Source organism: Peromyscus californicus, unplaced genomic scaffold, assembly GCF_007827085.1.
Source record: "Peromyscus californicus insignis strain IS unplaced genomic scaffold, ASM782708v3 Scaffold_22__1_contigs__length_63687245, whole genome shotgun sequence".
NCBI classification, from domain to species: Eukaryota; Metazoa; Chordata; class Mammalia; order Rodentia; family Cricetidae; genus Peromyscus; species Peromyscus californicus.
Window position 1 is genome coordinate 3999163 of NW_026294525.1, and position 19159 is coordinate 4018321.

Sequence of the window (19159 nt, forward strand, 5' to 3'; positions counted from 1 at the left end):
CTGTGCCTCTGCCAGTATTTTCACACCTGCCTTAACTGTCAACAGCAAGCCAGTGCTCTCCTAAGACCAAGACTCCTCTTGGCTTGTGTTTGTCCTCATTGTGTTAGACTGTTTCTTTTGAGGGACATACTAACACAATACACAATGCATACACACATCTCACTAAAATGACTTCCAGATCTCTCTCTAGTCTACCTTCCAGATTCAATCTCCCCCCAAACAAACAAACAAAAACAAAAGATATAGTTACTTCTTCTGTGGCATCTTCTGGGGTGGGCTCTGTGTCCAGGCTGAGTTCCTCCTCCGTGGTCTGACAACAGAGACATAGGTTAATGTGGTTAGTATCTCAAAATTTGTATCAGTAGCTTCATATGTGTAGTCAGCACAGCTGTAACTAGCTTGGTAGGTGGTGGGGTCTGTAGCATGGCTCCTTTGCACCTAAACAGTCCCGTAACTGTGGAATGCTTGGTACTGGAGACAGGTGTTTTACAACCAGGCATTGAGCATTCATGTCTAAAGTCACAGGCTGCTGAATCAATGAAATGTATGACTTCCAGCACAATCCAAAAGAGGAGGCCTTCAACCAGCCAGAGGCAGGAGACAAGCTCACACGGAGCTCAAACATCGGCATGGTGAGGGTGGACACAGCCAGGCAGCAAACGAGACTGTCATCATTCCTATTTGAATGGAACAAATCAGGCTCCTGAGTAACTCTGGAAGAAGAATTGGATTTTGTGGTTTTGTTTTTTAGAGAGTGTCTTGTGGAAACTCTTAGCAGCCTAAAATTTGCTATATGAACACATCTAGTCTCACAGCAGTCTTCCCACCTCTGCCTCCTGGGTTTTGCGATTACCGGTATGTGCCACCAAGCCCAGCCTGGAAGGATTAATTAAATCACAGACAGTACGTTCTGGGCTCACAAAGGCCAAAACAACATCTGTGTATCTCAGGGTTTAAACAAGAGGGCCAGGGCTGCATCTTTGCTCCCCATGCAGTAGCATGGACAACTGCTCAGATGACCTGTTTCCTCACCAGAAAGGTGACAGCCCCTACCGCCCTGAGATGCAGAGAGAACTCAATGAAACCTTCCCACCTGTCTCTAGCTCTCGTGAGCTCTGATGCTCTGGGATAGTGCTGACATCACTAGGATTGCTAAACCAGCAGCCAGGCTGGGTTAGAAATCACACTAACTTGACTCTGAGTCACCAGGTGGATGTGCAGTGTTTGAAAACCAAGATTTTGCTTTCTCTAATGCACTGTGACATCCCAGAAAACTCACACTTGCTCTTGCAAAAAAAAAAAAAAAAAGCTTAAAATGAGTCAGCTGAACCTCACAGATGGCTTCACACACTGGCTCTCTTGTTGCTGCTCACCATCTCTCCAGAGCATGGCTGTGGCCACTGAAACCCTGCTGAGAACAGGCACCCTGGAGTCCTGCTTCTGATATATACCTTTAGCCAGTGAGTACAACTCACAGAACACCACTGCCTCCCCTTCATACTAGAGTGTTCAGGGGTTCTCTAGAACCTCCAATTTTTAATTACCCTGTTTTTTTTTTTTTTACCTCATTCATGGTTAAAATATCATCCAAAATATCTAAAACCAACTCATAGTACCACACTTGGTCTCCTTAGATGGGCAATGGTTTCCTCTAGTCTGTGTGCTGGAGCACTGCCGGTTCTATAAAGACTATACCATGTTCTACTTCAGGGGCCTCAGAGTCCTGGACTTCTTAGGCCTGTGGACACGAAAGCAACTGGGGAGAGGAGAACAAGTGTAGCCGTGTTAGGCTAGAAGAAGAGTCCAGGAGCACTGGGCTCCAGCCAGTGATGTCAGCGTGTTCCACAGACAGTCCTATCCGTGCAAGGTCAGACCCCATGTGTGTCCCACCCAGCTCTGCCTACCATCTTGACCTGTGAATTATTTCCATAGCATAGGACATAAAACACCAGCAAAACAAGACAATAAGGTCAGCTTAGGTATACTGTGACCCAGGGAAGTCACACTTGAGGGCATGGAATGTCCCTCGAGAGCCGGAAACCTCATGCTCTCAGTATTTCAGCTTTGATCCTTCTGTGGAAACGACTCTAGGTTTCCTTAGTTCCAGATTACTAACAATTGAATGCCCCATCCTGACTCTGCATACTCCACAAGTTTCCTGTTCTGAAAAACTCACCAGAAGGCCTGAGGAAACATCTCCTTTCAAGGCTATTTAGCCCATCTGAATCTCCTCATAGTATCAGACAGACTGACCACAGAAACTCACAATCCTCTCCCCTGCTGGACAGCAGGGCAGTGCAGGTGTGATCAACTCTGCTTCAAGGTTTTAGATTTGCAAGTTTTCTTGGGCCATGACATATTTTCCTAACACTATGAGTCTGCCTGTGGCTACTTCAGAACTATTTTCAACACAAGCTGCTCTTAGAATCCTCTGTCCTGGTGGTAGTGCCAGACTCAGAATTCTAGCAGTGCTCAACATTTCCTCCATCCCCGCCTCTCCCCATCAGTCTGGTTCTCCCCCAAAAGAGCTCTATGTTCAAGAAGCCAGGCAGACGGACATCAGACCACAAACGCCAGAGTCAGCTACAGGAAATGAGAGAATGTCTGCTCTCATCTTTTGTTCATTCATTAGTTGAATTTTTAGAAGAACCAAATATCTTTTAAAAAATATAGACTAGAGTTGTTATCGAGGGAATGAGTGGCTTTGTCTTCAACTGCAGGGCAGCATCAAGTACCAGCAGAGTAAACAGCAGCAGCGGCAGAGCTGAGTGTCATCCTCGCTCACCAAGGCAACTCCCTTGCACCAATACTCAGACTGCTCTGGTTGCATGATGCTCCCTCCACACAGCATCTGTGAAAGGCTCTACTCCCTGTTAATACCAACACCTACTCCAAGCACTTAAAAAACTTACACTCGTTTATTTATTTGGTCTCTGTCTCTCTCTGTCTGCCTCTTTCCCCAGCCCCGTGAGTGTGTGTGTGTGTGTGTGTGTGTGTGTGTGTGTGTGTGTGTGTGTGTGTGTGTGTGAAGTCAGAGGGCAACTTTCAGTGGTCAGTTCTTCCCTATTATCACGAGTTTAGGAATTCAGGTCTTCAGGCTTGACAGCAAACACCTTCACCCACTGAGCAACCTCGAAAGCCCTGTCCCAAGTATTTTTATGGGAGTCTAGCTGCTTAGAAAGTCTTCAAAGTAAAATACCAAATAAGCTGTCTTCTAAAACAAAATCATTCAGTTTAAAGATGTATTTACGTGACTGTCTCCATGCCACTCTGATGTGAAAGCAGTCAGCATGGAATTTATAACCAACCATAGGTTAGATGAGGCACAAATTAAGCCTGAGGTTGTGGTATTTAGGAGCCTATAAAAATTGGCCATTTCGGTTGCTCTTGGCACAGTACGTGTCCATCTATAGATGCAGTCAGTCTTAACAACTTAGGAAAACTTTCAGGAAAATCTCTGATGGTCATGGGGAACCCAAATGGAGCAAATGAAATTCCTGGCAACAGAGGCTTCCACATGCCGAGGAGAACGCGTCACCCGCGTCTTCCCCAGTGCAGCCCCAGCACATGGGCAGCATTTCCCAGGCTCTCATTGCTCCCTGAGTCCATGACTGTCAGGACAGCACTGCCTCTGCGCTCTGGTCCTCCTAGCACAGCTGCTTGGTCTCTGCAGCAAATGGAGATCTAGACCATGATCTAGACCACTTGTTGAAGGCAGAGCCAACGGGTGCCGACTAGTTGACAAAAGGAGTACTTCAGAGCACACCACGAGCTGCAAGAAGCGGGCCGAAGGGCGGTTGTCAGCAGCAGTGCTAGCCTTCTGTTTGTTTCATGCACGCACTAACACCACACTCACACCACACTCACTGCCACGGGCACACAAAGGTGCACGTCTGTGTGGCCACACAAATGAAACATGGACCTAGAACGTCCATCTCGGCCATGCTAACAGTCACTTGACAATTGTGGATTTTTCTATTCAAAGTCCATTTGCTACAGTCCAGCAGGCACTGTGGGAAAGCGCATGCTTCCCTCTCCCCTACTCACCTCGATCTCCATGGGTTCCACCTCGATCTTCTTCCATAGTTCCAGCAACTGTGCAATCGGCATTTTTTTAAACTTTCCTTTCCTTCCAATCAAGTGTGGATAGTAAGAAAGAAAATACACACAGGCACCAAGCGGCCGGCCACCCGGGAGAATCGGCTGACAGGATGTCAGAGGCGGGGGCCGCAGGCCAGGCTGGAGTGGAGAGTGGGAAAGAGCGCACGGGAGGAGCTCCTGGGCCGCGGAGGGTCCTGAGGTCTGTAGTGTGGCGGTTCAGCCTTGTCAGCAGGTGCAGCACAGCGAGGCAGGGAGACTGACTGCAGCTGCGTCTGGGTGACTGTGCCTGTGCGTCTGACAGAGTAAAGCTTGGCTTGCAGCCTCCAAGTGCTTCCCTGCCTCCCAGCTACGTTGCCACTCTGCCCCCTCCCCTCACTATTTTACCTTAATTGGCTCTAAATGAGGGTGAAAGTTGAGTCTGAGGATGCTGCTGCCATAGAAACTGCTTAGCAACGGAGGACCAGTGAGGGAGAAGGAGGGACTGAAGCTCAGGCTCTGCCCTTCCCCTCCTCTGCGACACTGCCTGGGACCCACACCACCACCCCTGTCAGGAGTTCTGCTGAGGCTGGAGGCCAGACGCAACAGAGACACCCCTCCACACCAGGGTTTCAGAACGCCGCATTGGGGACTGTGCTGATGCCTGCAGGCGCGTGGTACAGTGATTCCCTGCTGTCCCCAATGAACAGCTCTGTTCAGGCATTGGGCAGGCGACATCCAGGAGGAAGGAGTACCCACAGGCTGAAGGGACTGGGCAGGTTGTGTACCTCAGAATTCCAGTCTTTGACCACACTTCTGCCCTACGCAGGAAGACAGGACTGGCTGTAGGAACCTTACATGAGGCATCCCTGACCTCTCTGCAGGAGAGGGCAGAGACTGAACTGTTTGAACTAAGGCAGGACCTGTGGAAAGCAGGAAAAGGATGTCTGGGGGCAGGGACAGCTGTTACTTTAAAGCTTGTGCATCGGGCACATTTTTGTTTTTTCCACCCAGCATGGGTATTTCAGTCCCATTTTACAGATGAGGAAGTCCCATGGCCCAAAGAGAAGTAAAGTACCCACAGACACACGGGTGAGATCCAAGTCAAGAAGCCCGGGCTTGTCTGCCTGAGGCTGAGAAACTCAGCTTCTCTGAGGAGGGAGTGTGGTCTAGGGTTCCTTGAGGGTGGGCCTTTGGTCTGTTCCATTTCTACCTTGGAATAAGAAACACATGCGGGAGATGATGCATTCATTTCTCCGTGCTGAGCCTAGATTGATTGGGTTCCTCTCTTGGGAAATAGGGTTCAAGATGAACAAAGTTTAGCCTGCTCTGAGAGCAAGCATCTTCATTTCTGTGTGCCCTTATCTTTGAGAACAGCTAAGGCAATGGCTCCCTGGTACAGAACGTTATCATGTCCTTTTCATCTTTATAAAACCACCAAGAAATGCAACTTATTAAAGGACGGAAAGGGGCCCAAATCTGGCACACTTCACATTTTGCAGCAGAATACTTCATCTGACATTAACAGAGGGGGCTGGGTGGCATTGACAATAGGCACTTCATACTCATCTTTTTACAAAATGAGGCCAGTGGGGACCTTGAAAGTTAATTCTACTCAAGATAAGAATAACAGCGATGTTGTTCATTTTACATTGGACACCCACTGACTGGCTGACAGAGCAGAGTGAGGGCATCCTGTATGCTGACTGTAATAATAAAGTCATTTAAGACACAATGTAAAAGGTCACAAGCTAACAACAGACAAAATGATGTGGTTTTTCTCTGTAATAAAGCCAGGAAAACCACTCACAAAAGACTTCTGAAAAGATGTGAAAAGCATTTCATCTGACCACTTAAGACCTGAAACTCCCACAGGCAATGGAAGGCGACACAATAGTTTTCTTGCTGTGTTTTTACAAAACCTCCCATTTCTAGAACATTCTACAGACACTCCAATATGGAAAGGTGGAAAGGAAATATTGGTCCTTCCATTTGAGGGAGGAATGAGGATGAAAGAAGTTTAGATCGGCTTTGGGGTGAGCCGTGATTGCTTAGAGACTGGAGTGAACCCAATTTTCCAGGAGGCCCTGAGTTAAAATTCTTGCCAGAACTTGCTGTCAGCAAACGCAAAAGAATGATTACTGTAAGGGTGTATTGGATGTTGCCACAAATATGGCTCATAATTCAGCATTCCATCTCTTTTCAGTTCCTGCTACATGAGCTGAACCCCATCCCACCACCTTTAGGTAAGGCAGAGAAGGCTGAAGAAATAGCGTGGGAGAGAGGATGGGATCCGAGTGAGGCGTGGGAGCCGGGCTCAGTTCACTGTCCACGGCTGCCTTCGGAACATAGAGCAGGTTACTCGGAGCAAACAATTTGGGCACTCAGGAGCACAGCAGACAGAGGCCGCTGTACAGGAGCAGGAGAGGACTGGAAAGCAGATCACTTAGGACCTAAGAATGAAAAAGTGGAAAAGGAAAGCTGCAAGAGAAGATCAAGGATCCAAGAAGATGTTAGCCCCATGTATAAAGCTTTCATTACCCAGGAAAGACAAATAAAAGAAGGAGCGGATTTTTTTCTGGGGGAAATAATTACACCTAAACACCAGAGAGGGTCAGGATTGCAATAAAGAACCAAATTATTTTGGATGAGTGCTCGGCTAAATCCCAAGAAAACTCAAATGACTTGTTCAACAGAGTGACACTTTAAAAACCCAGTTTCCAAGAAACTTCCATGTAGTCATGAGTTTGCAAGAAGAGATGGTAACTAGAATACCCTTGCTGAAAACGGTCTTCAGTGGATCTAGCTCTTCAGAGTAAAGGTGATGGGAAGCACTGCCGCAGCCCCCAGCCACTGGATCCCGGGGACCATGAGACAGATAAACAGCCATCAAATGCAGAGAACTCCAGCCCCACAAACTCTCAGCACAAAGGGAATAAAAGCACCAATGCGCTCGTACCCCTTAAGTCTGAGAACATGTTTATTTCCTCACAGAAAGGAAAGGAATGAAGGGGAGCCTGCCCACCCCCTTGACTTCCAATGACTAGGAAGTAGGCTCTTCCCTAGTGTGGAGGGCCTCGGAGCCTGTGTCCGGTGCACTGCTGGCACTTAGACTGTCCTATGCAGCTCAGCTTTCACCATGAAGCGACAGCGTGCTGCATGAGCCAAGGAAAAAAGCCTCCACTGAATCTAAGCCACCTGGTGTTTGAAATAATGAGACACTCTTGGCCTCCATTTTGTCCTTGATAGTCATTCTCAAATGACTCATGTTCTATCCTGTCATATTCCACCTTGTGGTTGAAGATAACAAAGGATTTGGTAAAAATAAGACAAATGGCTCATTTCTAGTGGTGTGGTCTCTTTTGCTAGTTCCATACTCTAGTGTTTCACAGAATTCTAAAAAAAAAAAAAAAAAAAAAAACACCTTAGAACCAAATTGATTGTAACAAAAAAGCAAGCTACTTCCCTGTATTAGCCAATTTCTGTGCCCTCAAGTACATACATTAAAGTCTTGAAGTCCTGCCTCCATCCGTTCATAACAGAGTTAAAGGGCCATGCAGAAGCCACGGTGGAATGGGGTCACTAATCCTAATAACCCTTCAAGGAGAATCTTTAGGTAGATGCACACAGCATATGGAGAACACCACATGGAGCTGAAGTCTTCCCACCAAAGGTCAAGGAACTACACATTCTCCAAGAAGCTAATGGAGACCTGGGGACCTCCAAGGAATACTGCCACACTTGAATCTTGGACTTCTGACCTCCACACTGTGAGAGAGCACACTCCTAAGCTGGTGCTTTGTTGTTGGGTTACAGGAGTAGAGTGATGTCCCTACTGGGGAACTAGAGAGAACAGAACAACAAACACCATCCCACAGAATTCCATAGAAAGAAACGTGAAGATCCTGCACTGCCCTCCCTTGCACAGGAGACATCCTGTCGGCTGGCAGCAGTGAGACCTCAGAGCAGCCTCCAAAGGCTTCGAGACCCACTTCAAGTATTGGCACTCTCCAGTGGCTTCAGGAAGGTGCAAAGGCATTGAATCCAGGCAGCCCTTACTGGATGCTGTTAGAGCCTCATCCCCAGCACAGTGGCATCATGACATACTTTACAGAACAGCCACGTTTGTTTCTAAGAAAATTACAAGGAAAAAAATTTTAAAGGCTGAGCAGAGAGTAAACAGCTTTTCTTTATTGTAAAAAACAAATTATAAGCTCAGGGAAATTTTTAAAGAAGGAACTTGCCAGCTTCCCAACTGATCCTTCCATCTCATTGGTGAGCAGAACCATGGTAACCCAGTTGCCCAAATAGGACCCCTTGGTCTTTCCACCGGCTGCAAAGGCTGCCCTCCTCCAAGCAGCAGCACAGCTCTGGGCCAGCACTTCCAGTGATACCAGCGTGCACACATGGGCGCACAGAAGGACGTGGGAATGATTCCATGCTACCAAGACACCCATCTTTCCGCCTACACATTTTCCAGGAATTAGTGCAGGTTCGTGACATACACACCACACCACTGACCAGCCTTCTGTTGGTAGTCCTACCTCACTGGTTCTGGAAAGATCAATATCAAAGCTATACGCTTCCCTGATGCGGTGCCATTGGCAGTGAATGCCCATTAAGCAACTCCTAGGGCTTACTCAATTATCCTCTAGCTAAACATTTATTTCAGCCTTCGGGATTCTGATCATCCAGCAATGCAGCTAGGACATGTGAACAAGCCATCATAAGGAAGACTGGATTTCTGCAGTTCCGAGGCAGTGCTGAGAGATGCTACCCCATTCAGATACACACGGCTGTTGCGTTGCAGGAAAGCATGCATGACTTCCGCAAGAGTTTCAAAATGAGTAGAGTTGTAGAATTTAAAAATGTGTTCTCTACTGGACCAATTCAAGTTTTCTTTAAAACAAAAATATTTATGCATATATCTATGACTAAATGAGGAAATGCAAAAAAAAAATTAAAAAAAAAAAACAGTATGATGCTGATAGAAGCTGTAGAGATAAAGTAGCTGAGAAGTGAAAAGTGTCAAGAGCCAGGTCTGACCAACAGCATACCATGTTTTATTAATCCTTGCTGCATTTTCATAATGGCTGAGTGTCTTTATTACAGAAGAAGTGCTCAGCAGTCATTATGGACAGAACGGAATCTGGGGATGCAATTCAGCCGTAGAGCACTTAGCTAAAACTCATAGCCCCCCACAAAAAATGACTGAAGAGGGCAAGAAACAAACACATGGAGTTGACTAAAGAGCATACGGAGTGAATCGGAGACTGCTCTGTACTCACGAGGCTCGGAGTGAATCGGAACAAACCTTCACTGTAGCTGGTATTGACAAGAGACAATTAGACACGAGCACAAATGAGCCTTGGTAAATTCTCCAAAGCACAGCAGATACGCTCTCAGAACATGAGTAATCGCTGAAAGCGTGGTATTTATAGGAATCTTCCAAATAATCTGCGGAATCAGTTATCTGCTCCTGGCAACAGCATCCGAGGACCCTATCAGGTTCACGGACTACAGAGTAACACCGTCAGTGGCACGGAATCGTCCCTGTGAAAGGAAACAGACATCTCGAGTGGGGCCTGCCACTTGACTCTACAAGTGAGCAGGCTTGAGGGAAGTCAAGAACAGGAGAGCTTCCAGCAGGAAACGTAAGTTGTGCCTCTGAGCCACACCCAATGCAGGTCCCAGAAGTCCAACCCTGGCCCTTCTCTTGCCATGCCTGCCTGTTTCTCTTTGATTTTTGACTAGTACATAAAACCAAGGAATTTGTACACATTAACGAGTGCCATATTATGGCCTTATGCAGGTTTGCCTTCGGTATTATTTAAACATATTTATCCTGAAATATTTACCATTTTTATGGCTAAAACCTGAAGCCCTTTCCTTTGGCTTTTGTAGTCCTATAGCGCACTATTGTTTGGACTAGGTTTCTCACGCTCTTGACTTTCACTTCTGCTGGTTTTAAAAAACAAAAAACATCAACCCGTCATGGTGGTGCTCTAATCCCAGAACTCAGGAGGCAAAGGCAGAAGGATCAGAAATTTTAGGTCATCTTTGACCACAGAGCAAGTTCAAGGACAGACTAGAATGCATGAGACCAGGCTTCAAAAGAGAGAGAGAGAGAGAGAAAAAAAAGCCTGCTTGTCTTGTCGGAAGACTGGGAACAGGGGCAACCTTGACGCAAGGCCTTGCAGGAAAACAGGTTTCTGTACTTGTTCTTTCTCCACAAAGTGTTCCGTGTGGGAAATGCTTAGAGCAGAGAGGTGACAGGAACAGCTACACATCGGTGAAGAGAGATCACAGAGAGGCAACCACAGAACAATAAATTAGCAAAACCAGCAAACGGCAGCCAGGTAGTGAATGTGCTGTTGCCCAGCAGGACCACTAAGCAGGAATTGTAGTCTTTTTACAGAAGAAGCGCACCAGGATACATGGGGTAGAAGTTAATCACAGAAGCAGTGTGTCCAGGCAATAGAAGGAACCAGAGAAGGCCCTCCAGACTAGGATGGCAAGATCCTCACAAGAGTGTTTGGGAGGAACTGTCTGCCCAACGTTCATACCAGTCGTGAGCCAGACAACTAGCGTGTTTGTGTGCACTGCACTTCAGCTAGAGTGAACTTCATTTCACTTCTGTGAACTGTTTACTTTATTGACACAAATGTTGATAAAGTACTAGAGGACAAGCCGTTCAGTGCTCACTAGAGCACCCAGTGCAGGGCAGAACACTCAGTAAGAACCAATGGCGTGGGGGTGGGGGTGCTTGTTCACGTGCAGTGTGGGCACACACACACCAAGGCATGCTGGTGGAAGTCAGACAGCCTGCAGGTGTCAGCCCCTGTCTGTCCCCCTTGTTTGGGATGGGGTTTGCCATCAGCACTAACGCCAGGCTGGCCCGAGAGCTCCTAGCGGCTCTCTTGGCTCTGTCTCCCATTTTGCTGCAGCAGTGCGGTAAGACTACAGACTCTTACATCACTGTGTCTGGTTTTTGTGTGGATCCTGGTGACCTGAAATCAAGTTGTTAAACTTAGCCGTATAACACTTTCACCCACAGAACCGTCTCTCTAGTCCCGTGAGAGAGTTCTTAGGTGTCCGTGTGTTTGCACACATGTGTGAAGGCATTTCCCTAAAGACAATAAAGGTTACAAGAATTTCCCAGAGTAGAGCTCAGTGGGAGAGAGCACCTATCTAGCATGTAAGCGGCCTGAGGCTTCACCCCGAGCACGACAAAGACTACAGTAGTCCACAATTCTCTACCCGATTTGGATGAGTTTATCAACGTCCACACAAAAATGTAGGTGCTCGAGCCATGCCTCCCACCCAGTGCCGGGGCAGCTCTGTGTGTTCCTGATGTCTCACCAGGGTCAAGCAGACACCGGGTTCAGTCTTTGGACACATCTGCTAAACAAGGGGAGGTTTGAAAAGGGGGTTCTGGAGAGACGGCATAGGGACGATGGTTAGGGCCTGGCAGAGACTCTCCTAGTATGAATTCACCAATTTCAGGGATGGTGGTTAGGGCCTGGCAGAGACTCTCCCAGTGTGAATTCACAAATTTCAGGGATGGTGGTTAGGGCCGGGCAGAGACTCTCCCAGTGTGAATTTATCAATTTTTTATTTTCTCTAAGTGTCATAGGGGGGAAAAGTGGTTTATAAAAAAAAAATGCTAAGGGATTAATATTGAGCATAGTATTGAGAATACTGGAAATGGAATTATTGTAGCAGATTCTTTAATTCCCTGTAATATGACTACATTATTACTTCAGAATAGTTTGACGTAACTTGGAATTTTTAGGATCATTTAGAGACTGAAATTAGATAGATTTAAGAAAAAAGAACTTTTCCTTTCTTTTAGAGAGTTAATAGGTTGCACTGAGGAAATCTTGGGAAAAACCACTTTTGGTTCCTCCCTAAGGCCCCAAAGGACCCTTCTATACAGCACAGTGGGAGGTCTGTGGCCACACACCCCAGATAGGGCAGATGGTGCCTCCACGAGTATCTAAGAAGGTAGTTGTGGGCCAGGCAGCTGTGGTATACGCCTTTAAGCACTCGGGAGGCAGGGCCAGGAGGATCTCTGTGAGTTCGAGGCCAGCCTGGTCTACAGAGTGAGATCCAGGACAGGCGCAAAGCTACACAGAGAAACCCTGTCTCGAAGAAGAAGGAGGAGGAAGAGGAGGAAGAGGAGGAAGAGGAAGAAGAAGAAGAGGAAGAAGAAGAAGAAGAAGAAGAAGAAGAGGAAGAGGAAGAAGAAGAAGAAGAAGAAGAAGAAGAAGAAGAAGAAGAAGAAGAAGAAGAAGAAGAAGAAGAAGAAGAAGAAGACGACGACGACGACAATTGTGAGATCCTGGAAGGAAGAGTCAACGTTGAGCAGGAGACAGGGTCTGAGAATAACCTGTGTGGGCCCCACTGCTCTACATCACACAGGCAGGACACCGTCTGGGGCTTCTCAGGAGTCTGGGACAAGATAGACCCCTGCCCTCCTCTCAATTAATGTGATTTAAAAGAAAATTAATGGAGGAGGAGGGAAATGGAGAAAGGGAGAAGATGAGAGATGGATGGGGGAGAAGGAGTACAGTGAGGAGAGGGCAGGGGAAGGGGAAGAAGCTGGACCAGGTGTGGTGTATCCACCTGTGACCCCAGAACTTGGGAAGTAGGCAGAGGGAGCATGAGTTCAAGGTCAACCTCAGCCACACAGAAAATTGGAGGACTCCCTAGGCAACATGGAGACCCTGGAAAGATGAGTGACAGGAGGTATAATGATGGCTTCTTGTCACAGTGATAAAACACCGTGACCAAAAGTGACTTATAGAGGAAAGAATTTATAATCCCAAAGGAGGAATCCATTATGGTGGAAGCATGGAAGAAGGTGTAAGAAGCTGAGAGACCACATCTTCAACAACAAGCATCAAGTAGCTCAAACTATAGCAGGGTGAGGCTGTACACTCTCAAGGCCAGCCCCCCGTGATACACTCCCTCCAGCAAGGCTCGCCCACCTAAAGCTCCCAAACAGCGCCATCAACTAGAGACCAAGCATTCAAGCACATGAACCTGTGGAGTGTGGCATTTCTCATTCAAACTACTGTATGAGGTGAGAGGGGGAGGGAAATGGCCTACAGGAGTTGAGTTTCCTACCCACACAGCAAAGTGAGGTAGGTGTGGTGGTATTGTGTTCCCCAAAATATTGTGCACCCTAATAAACTTATCTGGGGTCAGAGAACAGAACAGTGACTAGATAGACATAGAGGCCAGAAAATGGTGGCACACATACCTTTAATCCTAGCATTCCAGAGGCAGAGATCCGCCTAGATCTCTGAGTTCAAGGCCACACTGGAAACAGCTAGGCATGGTGACTCACGCCTTTAATCCCAGGAACTGATTGCAGAAAGCAGAAAGGTATTTAAGGCGTGAGGATGAGGAACTAGTACTGGTTAAGCTTTTAGGCTTTTGAGCAGTTCAGCTGAGACACATTCTGGATGAGGACTTAGAAGCCTCCAGTCTGAAGAAACAGGATCAGCTGAGGAACTGGCGAGGTGAGGAAGCTGTGGCTTGTTCTGCTTCTCTGATCTTCCAGCATTCACCCCAATAACTGGCCTTAGGTTTGTGTTTATTAATAAGAACATTTAAGATTCGTGCTACAGGTAGGTGTCCCTCCCTGGAAGAGAGGCCATCCTTGCCCAAAGGAGACTCCATACACAGAACTTCAATCTCATTCCCATGTGAGCAAACCTCAACCAAACCAACATGTTCTTGTGACAAGTCAGGAGACTCTGCCAATCATAATGGTGGAACTTCTGTCAACTGCAGGCTGCCAGCTGACCCAGCCTTGCCCAACAAAGACAATGCCCAACTGTAGCCAACCAGACTCCCTCTGTCTGTCACTTCTGGTCCATGAAAAAAAAAAAAAAAAAAAGCCTGTGCTTCTCTCCATGTAGCCCTCCCAAGTCCTACTAACCTTGAGAAATGAGCATGTGCCCATCATTCTTTGTCCAAATAAGCCATGCTAAACTGAATTTGTTTCAAGTTTCCTATTATAGTGAGCATCTTCGATAACAAAATCACATGTGAAGTTGAGCAAATCTGACCACCCTTGATAACCATGAAGGAAGTGTTTTTTTCCCTTCTAGCCAGTTCTTCCCTAGCACGTAGAATCCAAACTGTACTTTAAATGATGTCTGCTTAAGTGAACATCTCCCCTCTTCCCGGCTGTACTGGAAAATAGATCCACGTGGAACTATGATTGCTAGAGCAAAAGCATTCACACTCTCTGTCAGGGACGTCACTGTGCGTCCATAAACCTGGACTTCTTTCACATAAAATACTCAAGACTTAGCTATTTAGAACAAGCCAAATAGCCTTCTGATTTGCTCATTTCATCCAGATCTTGATTTCCTTTGAAAACAGCATTTTGTCTCTTGTCAATCTGTTTTCCGACCCACAGCTGGTTACCATCCTTTAGATGCGCTGTGCCAGCTGAGATCACTTCCTCCTCGGTAAAAATAGATGTCTGCTGGTTGGAGCTCGTAGAAGCTCTCTGTGCCGTCACATGCTGAACGCTTGTCAGCACAAATCTTTTCTTTTTTTTAAAGGTGTGTGTGTGTGTGTGTGTGTGTGTGTGTGTGTGTGTGTGTGTGTGTGTGTGTGTTGTGATGTCAGAGGACTATTTTCAGAAATTGACTCTCCCCTTTCACCTTGACGCCTGGGAATCTAATTCAGATCATCAGGCTTGCACAGGAAGTAGTTCTACCTGCTGAGCCACCTCACCAGCCCTTAAATGTTTTCTAACTCAACTTGGAAAAGCCAGAGGAAAGGGGAGAAATGGACATACAGGAATGCATTATTTTGACCCAAAGAGTGTGTGTAAACCATGTCTGAAAGAAATGGCTAGCGTGGGGCACTGAGATGATTGGCTTTCATTGGCCTTTGACTGGATTTACAATTCCCTGGGAGACACACCTCTTGGTATGTCTGTGACAGCAAGCTGTGGAGGTTTAACTAAGAAGGATTTAACTGAACATAGGTAGCACCATTCCAGAGACTGGGGTTCCAGGTTGAATGAAAACGTAAAAGGGAAGAAGGAGAAAGACGAAGGACTCCTGCATTCCCCTTTCTTGGCTTCCTGTTCAAATGAGGTGTCAGCCAAGCCAAAAAGCCTTCCCTGCAACAACAAACTTCATCTCCTCAAACTACGATCCAAAACAAACCTGTTTAGCCCTAAGCTGCTTGTCAGTATTTGATCATAATCACGAGAAAAGTATACAGGCACCTGACGGAAGGAGGTGACCAGCACTGTGTCCACAGAGGCCACATATGTGAGCAGGGGGACTCAATCTACAGTGACCTTTCCTCTTTGGTATCATCTTTCCCCTCACCTCAATAATACAAAGTCTAAAAGCCTTGGGCACATGACTATGAACTTGAACTATACTAGAGCAGGAAACCTGATTTATTTCCCAAATACGCAAAGTTAGTTAGGGATGATTTTAATCATTATCATAAAATGTGAAGAGAGGACCAGAAGACAGCTGAGCAGGGAAAGGTGTTTGCTGCCAAGCCGGATGACCTGAGTTTGATCCCTGGGATCCAGTCCATAGTGAAAGGCAAGAACAAATACCTGCAAACTGTCTTCTGACCTCCATGGACATGCCACAAAAGGTTCCTCTGCCCCTCTGTTCATGCACAAGTAGAATAAATGTTAAATTTTTACAATGTGAAACGTAGCAACAAAGAAAATACAGGTAATTATCTATGTGCCTTAAAGAATAACTTCTTAAGCATGCAGAATTAGAATTTCAAAAGACTAAATTAAAAGGCGTATCTACATAAAAAGCATCTTAACCAACAGCAACGGGCAACAGCAGTTCCCTTCTGGTGTCTTCTACTGTGTAAGATTTGATAGGTAGATAGGGCTGGAAAGATGACTTCTCTGTTGAAGTGGGTACTGCTTTTGCAGAGGACCCAAGCTCAGGTCTCAATACCCACGTCAGACAGCTAACAACTGCCTGTGACTCCAGTTCCAGGGGACCTGACACCTCTTCTAGCCTCTGCAGGTATTGCACTCACGTGCACAAACCCACACACGTACACACGTAATTAAAAATGGAAAATAAGATAGGCAGACAAATCATTATCATGAACATATGCATGAAATCTTCCTTTAGCAAGCTTAGGATAAATGCTTCTTCTACCTTTCTCCTTATTCAGAATAAATGACTCTTTTAAAACATGAGTTCTAAGTACTATGCATAGATGTGTCTGTAACACTTTTGATATTTTCCATTATGTTTTAATGAACCATCTGTCTAAAACTTACTTTCAAAAGTTGAACCATTAGTAATTGGGTAAATTATATTCTTATTAGTGCTTGTATTGTGGATCATGGTTTGGCTGTGGTCATCTAAGCTAACTGCTCTGAGAAACTGGGATGCAATTATGGATTAAGCACAGACACAAGATAAGCAGCTCGAGGACCAGGCTCAGTGCAAGTGTGGACATCCAGCCCATGGCTCCTCTCACAAGACAGAAATGCACATGGCTGTGTAGCCTTAAGGAAAATCTCTGAGGTGATAAGAAAAAAAAAAGTAAATAAAAGCAGATTCAATTGAGCAAGAGCTGAAGGAAGAGAAAACTCCAAATAAGGTCAGGACTCAGGGAGAGGTGGGAGCCATCTCAGCCCATGACACCTCAGGCAGTGTGAGTAAAGCCCAGTTACAGAAGGAACAGGACCCCTGGAGGGAAGGGGATTCCGTTATCTTCTGTCATGTGACCAGATGGAGTCTTCTTAGTCCACAGAACCAGGGTGTTCTCTTTACTACCAGCAACAGTAAAGCTTGGGAATGTGTGTGTGTGTGTGTGTGTGTGTGTGTGTGTGTGTGTGTGTGTGTGTGTGTAAGTATTCAAGATTCCCAACCACAGAAGTGGTCAGTGAATTCTCCTAGCTCTGGGGCAGACAGAAAGAACAATCTCCTACTTAAGCCACAGCATGGGAGCCAGTACTTCAAAAACCCAGAGCCAGGAAGGGAGTATTTGCCAAGCTACAAGAGACAAAGCCTCCCAGCAGTGGTGTGTGGAGCAGGGTCAGGGAGCAGGGTCCAGGAGCAGGGTCCGGGAGCAGGGTCCAGGGAGCAGTGGGGAAGAATGGCCCACCAGGTCAAAGCAGCTGTGTTCTCAGGAGCTCCACACACTGGCTTCCCCCCTGTGGGTGGGCATGCCAATGGGGATAGGAATGAGGGAATTGTTACCTCTCTCAATCTCATTACATCATTGTGGGCGTTTCATAGGTGCTGCAGCTGGGTAGGACTGCTCAGTTGCTTCCTCCCTTGGCAGCTTATATAATATTTTCTGGAACTGTGGAAGCTAGACTGAAGGAAAGAAAGCTTTCAGGTCAGATCCAGCTTGAATCATCCACGTCTCCTGTCTGGAAGAGTTCAGTGTATTTAACAACAGGGCCCACCTTCAACCTGAGAGAGGCAACTTGGAGCTATGTTCATAATTGATAGTTTCAGGAGTCATTTGGACTACCCTGACCAACCAGGCAGTTTCTTGTGCCTGGTACTAATGGTTTTTGTTAATCTGTGGTTCTTGTGGGGAGCATTGCTGGCCAAGTAGCTTAACTTCCATATATATATATTTTTATAATTTAGAACATATATTGCAATTTTAGGTAAATATACAATATGATTCCTTGAGGCTTTAGCAAACCACCTTGGTGCTGTCTCTCATCACTCCTGTATTGACTTACCTACCTACTCTCTCCCCAGTTGGCCACACCTCCCTGCTTTTCCATTTCACGTGATAAGAAGCAGATATAAACTTGAGGAGGGAGACATGGGAGGGGCTCAAGAGGGGTGGTTGGAAGGGGCTGGGGGAAGAAAAAAAAGAAAGTAATATAATTATATTTCAATGTGGGAGTCTGTGGGAGACCAGCTCCAACCTGCTCCCACCTTTCAAGGGGTTCTTAGGTGGAGGAGAGAGGAATGAGGAAATATTAGGTAGAAAGATAGAAAGAGATGGTAAGAAAGACAGAGACACAGGGTAGCTTGGGGGGGGGGGGCTGTGTCAATACCCAGTCGCACCAGGCATTTATTCAAAAGGGCTTTTTATACAAATGCCAAGGGGAGAGAAAAAAGATCTCCCCCTTGCTAGATCAAAGCACACCATACAGCCAAATATAGACCCTTCAAGACACCTGGTAACCACGCCTGTGGTCAAATCATCCAATTATGCAGCCTTGCTGGGTAAAGCAAGCTCAGATTCTCTGACCCTGAGTAAGGTCTCACTAGATAGCCTCTGTGGGCCACCACATTTCAATTAAAAACATGTTTTAAAAATTAGAAAAAATGTCTAAGATTTTTGGCCATATTGTTATTGATTCTACAAACACTGATTTTTCTATCCTGTTAGCAAATGACTGGTCATCCTCTCCCCAGTCTTTGCTTCTTAGGGCATCCCTGAGTTCTCCCAAGGCCACAGTGGGCTGTTGTCCAGGTACAACACTAGATAGCTCGAGAATCTGCAATGTTAGGAGTCACCAGCACTACCTTGGATGCAGCCTGTGTGGTCGTGAACAGCATTCTGCTCACCAGATCTATCCAGGACTCCTAACCCCATGTGCTTTGTTAGGCCTTTATAAGGATGTCCTCCATGTGTCACATGACTTCGCGTTTGTTCCCTGGGGCTTTGCCTCCACTTGTTCTCTTTCCTCATCAAGAATTAATGTGGATAGATGAGTTCTCAGCATTTTATCCCTAATGTCTACAGAGTGCCTAGAAATTTGCTTATAAGAGTAATAAAAAGGGTTATTACATATTATATCATGAGAGCTACTCTTACTGCAGAATATGAAAATCCCCTTTAGGGTGGGACTAATCGTCAAGTTGTTACAGAACTCCACTGAACAAGCAGCTCAGCAGCTGAAAAGACGGTGGGAAGAAGCCGCAGGCGTTACCTAAACCAACAGTTCTCAACCTTCCTAACGCTGTGACCCTTGAATACAGTTCATGTCGTGACACCCAACCATAAAATCATTTTTGTTGCTACTTCATAACTGTAATTTTGATTCTGTTATGAATTGTAATATAAACAT

The 19159-nt window shown here is 46.2% G+C and overlaps 1 protein-coding gene across 1 annotated transcript in view; it reads right to left on the minus strand.

Moving 5' to 3' along the window:
* Window positions 1-255: 255 nt before the first annotated feature.
* Window positions 256-19159, minus strand: part of Rnaset2 (ribonuclease T2) — a 45902-nt gene continuing 26998 nt past the window's right edge. The window contains exon 10 of the mRNA XM_052750795.1: window positions 256-310. The gene's annotated coding sequence lies outside the window, so the exon portion shown is untranslated. The remainder of the gene's footprint in view (window positions 311-19159) is intronic.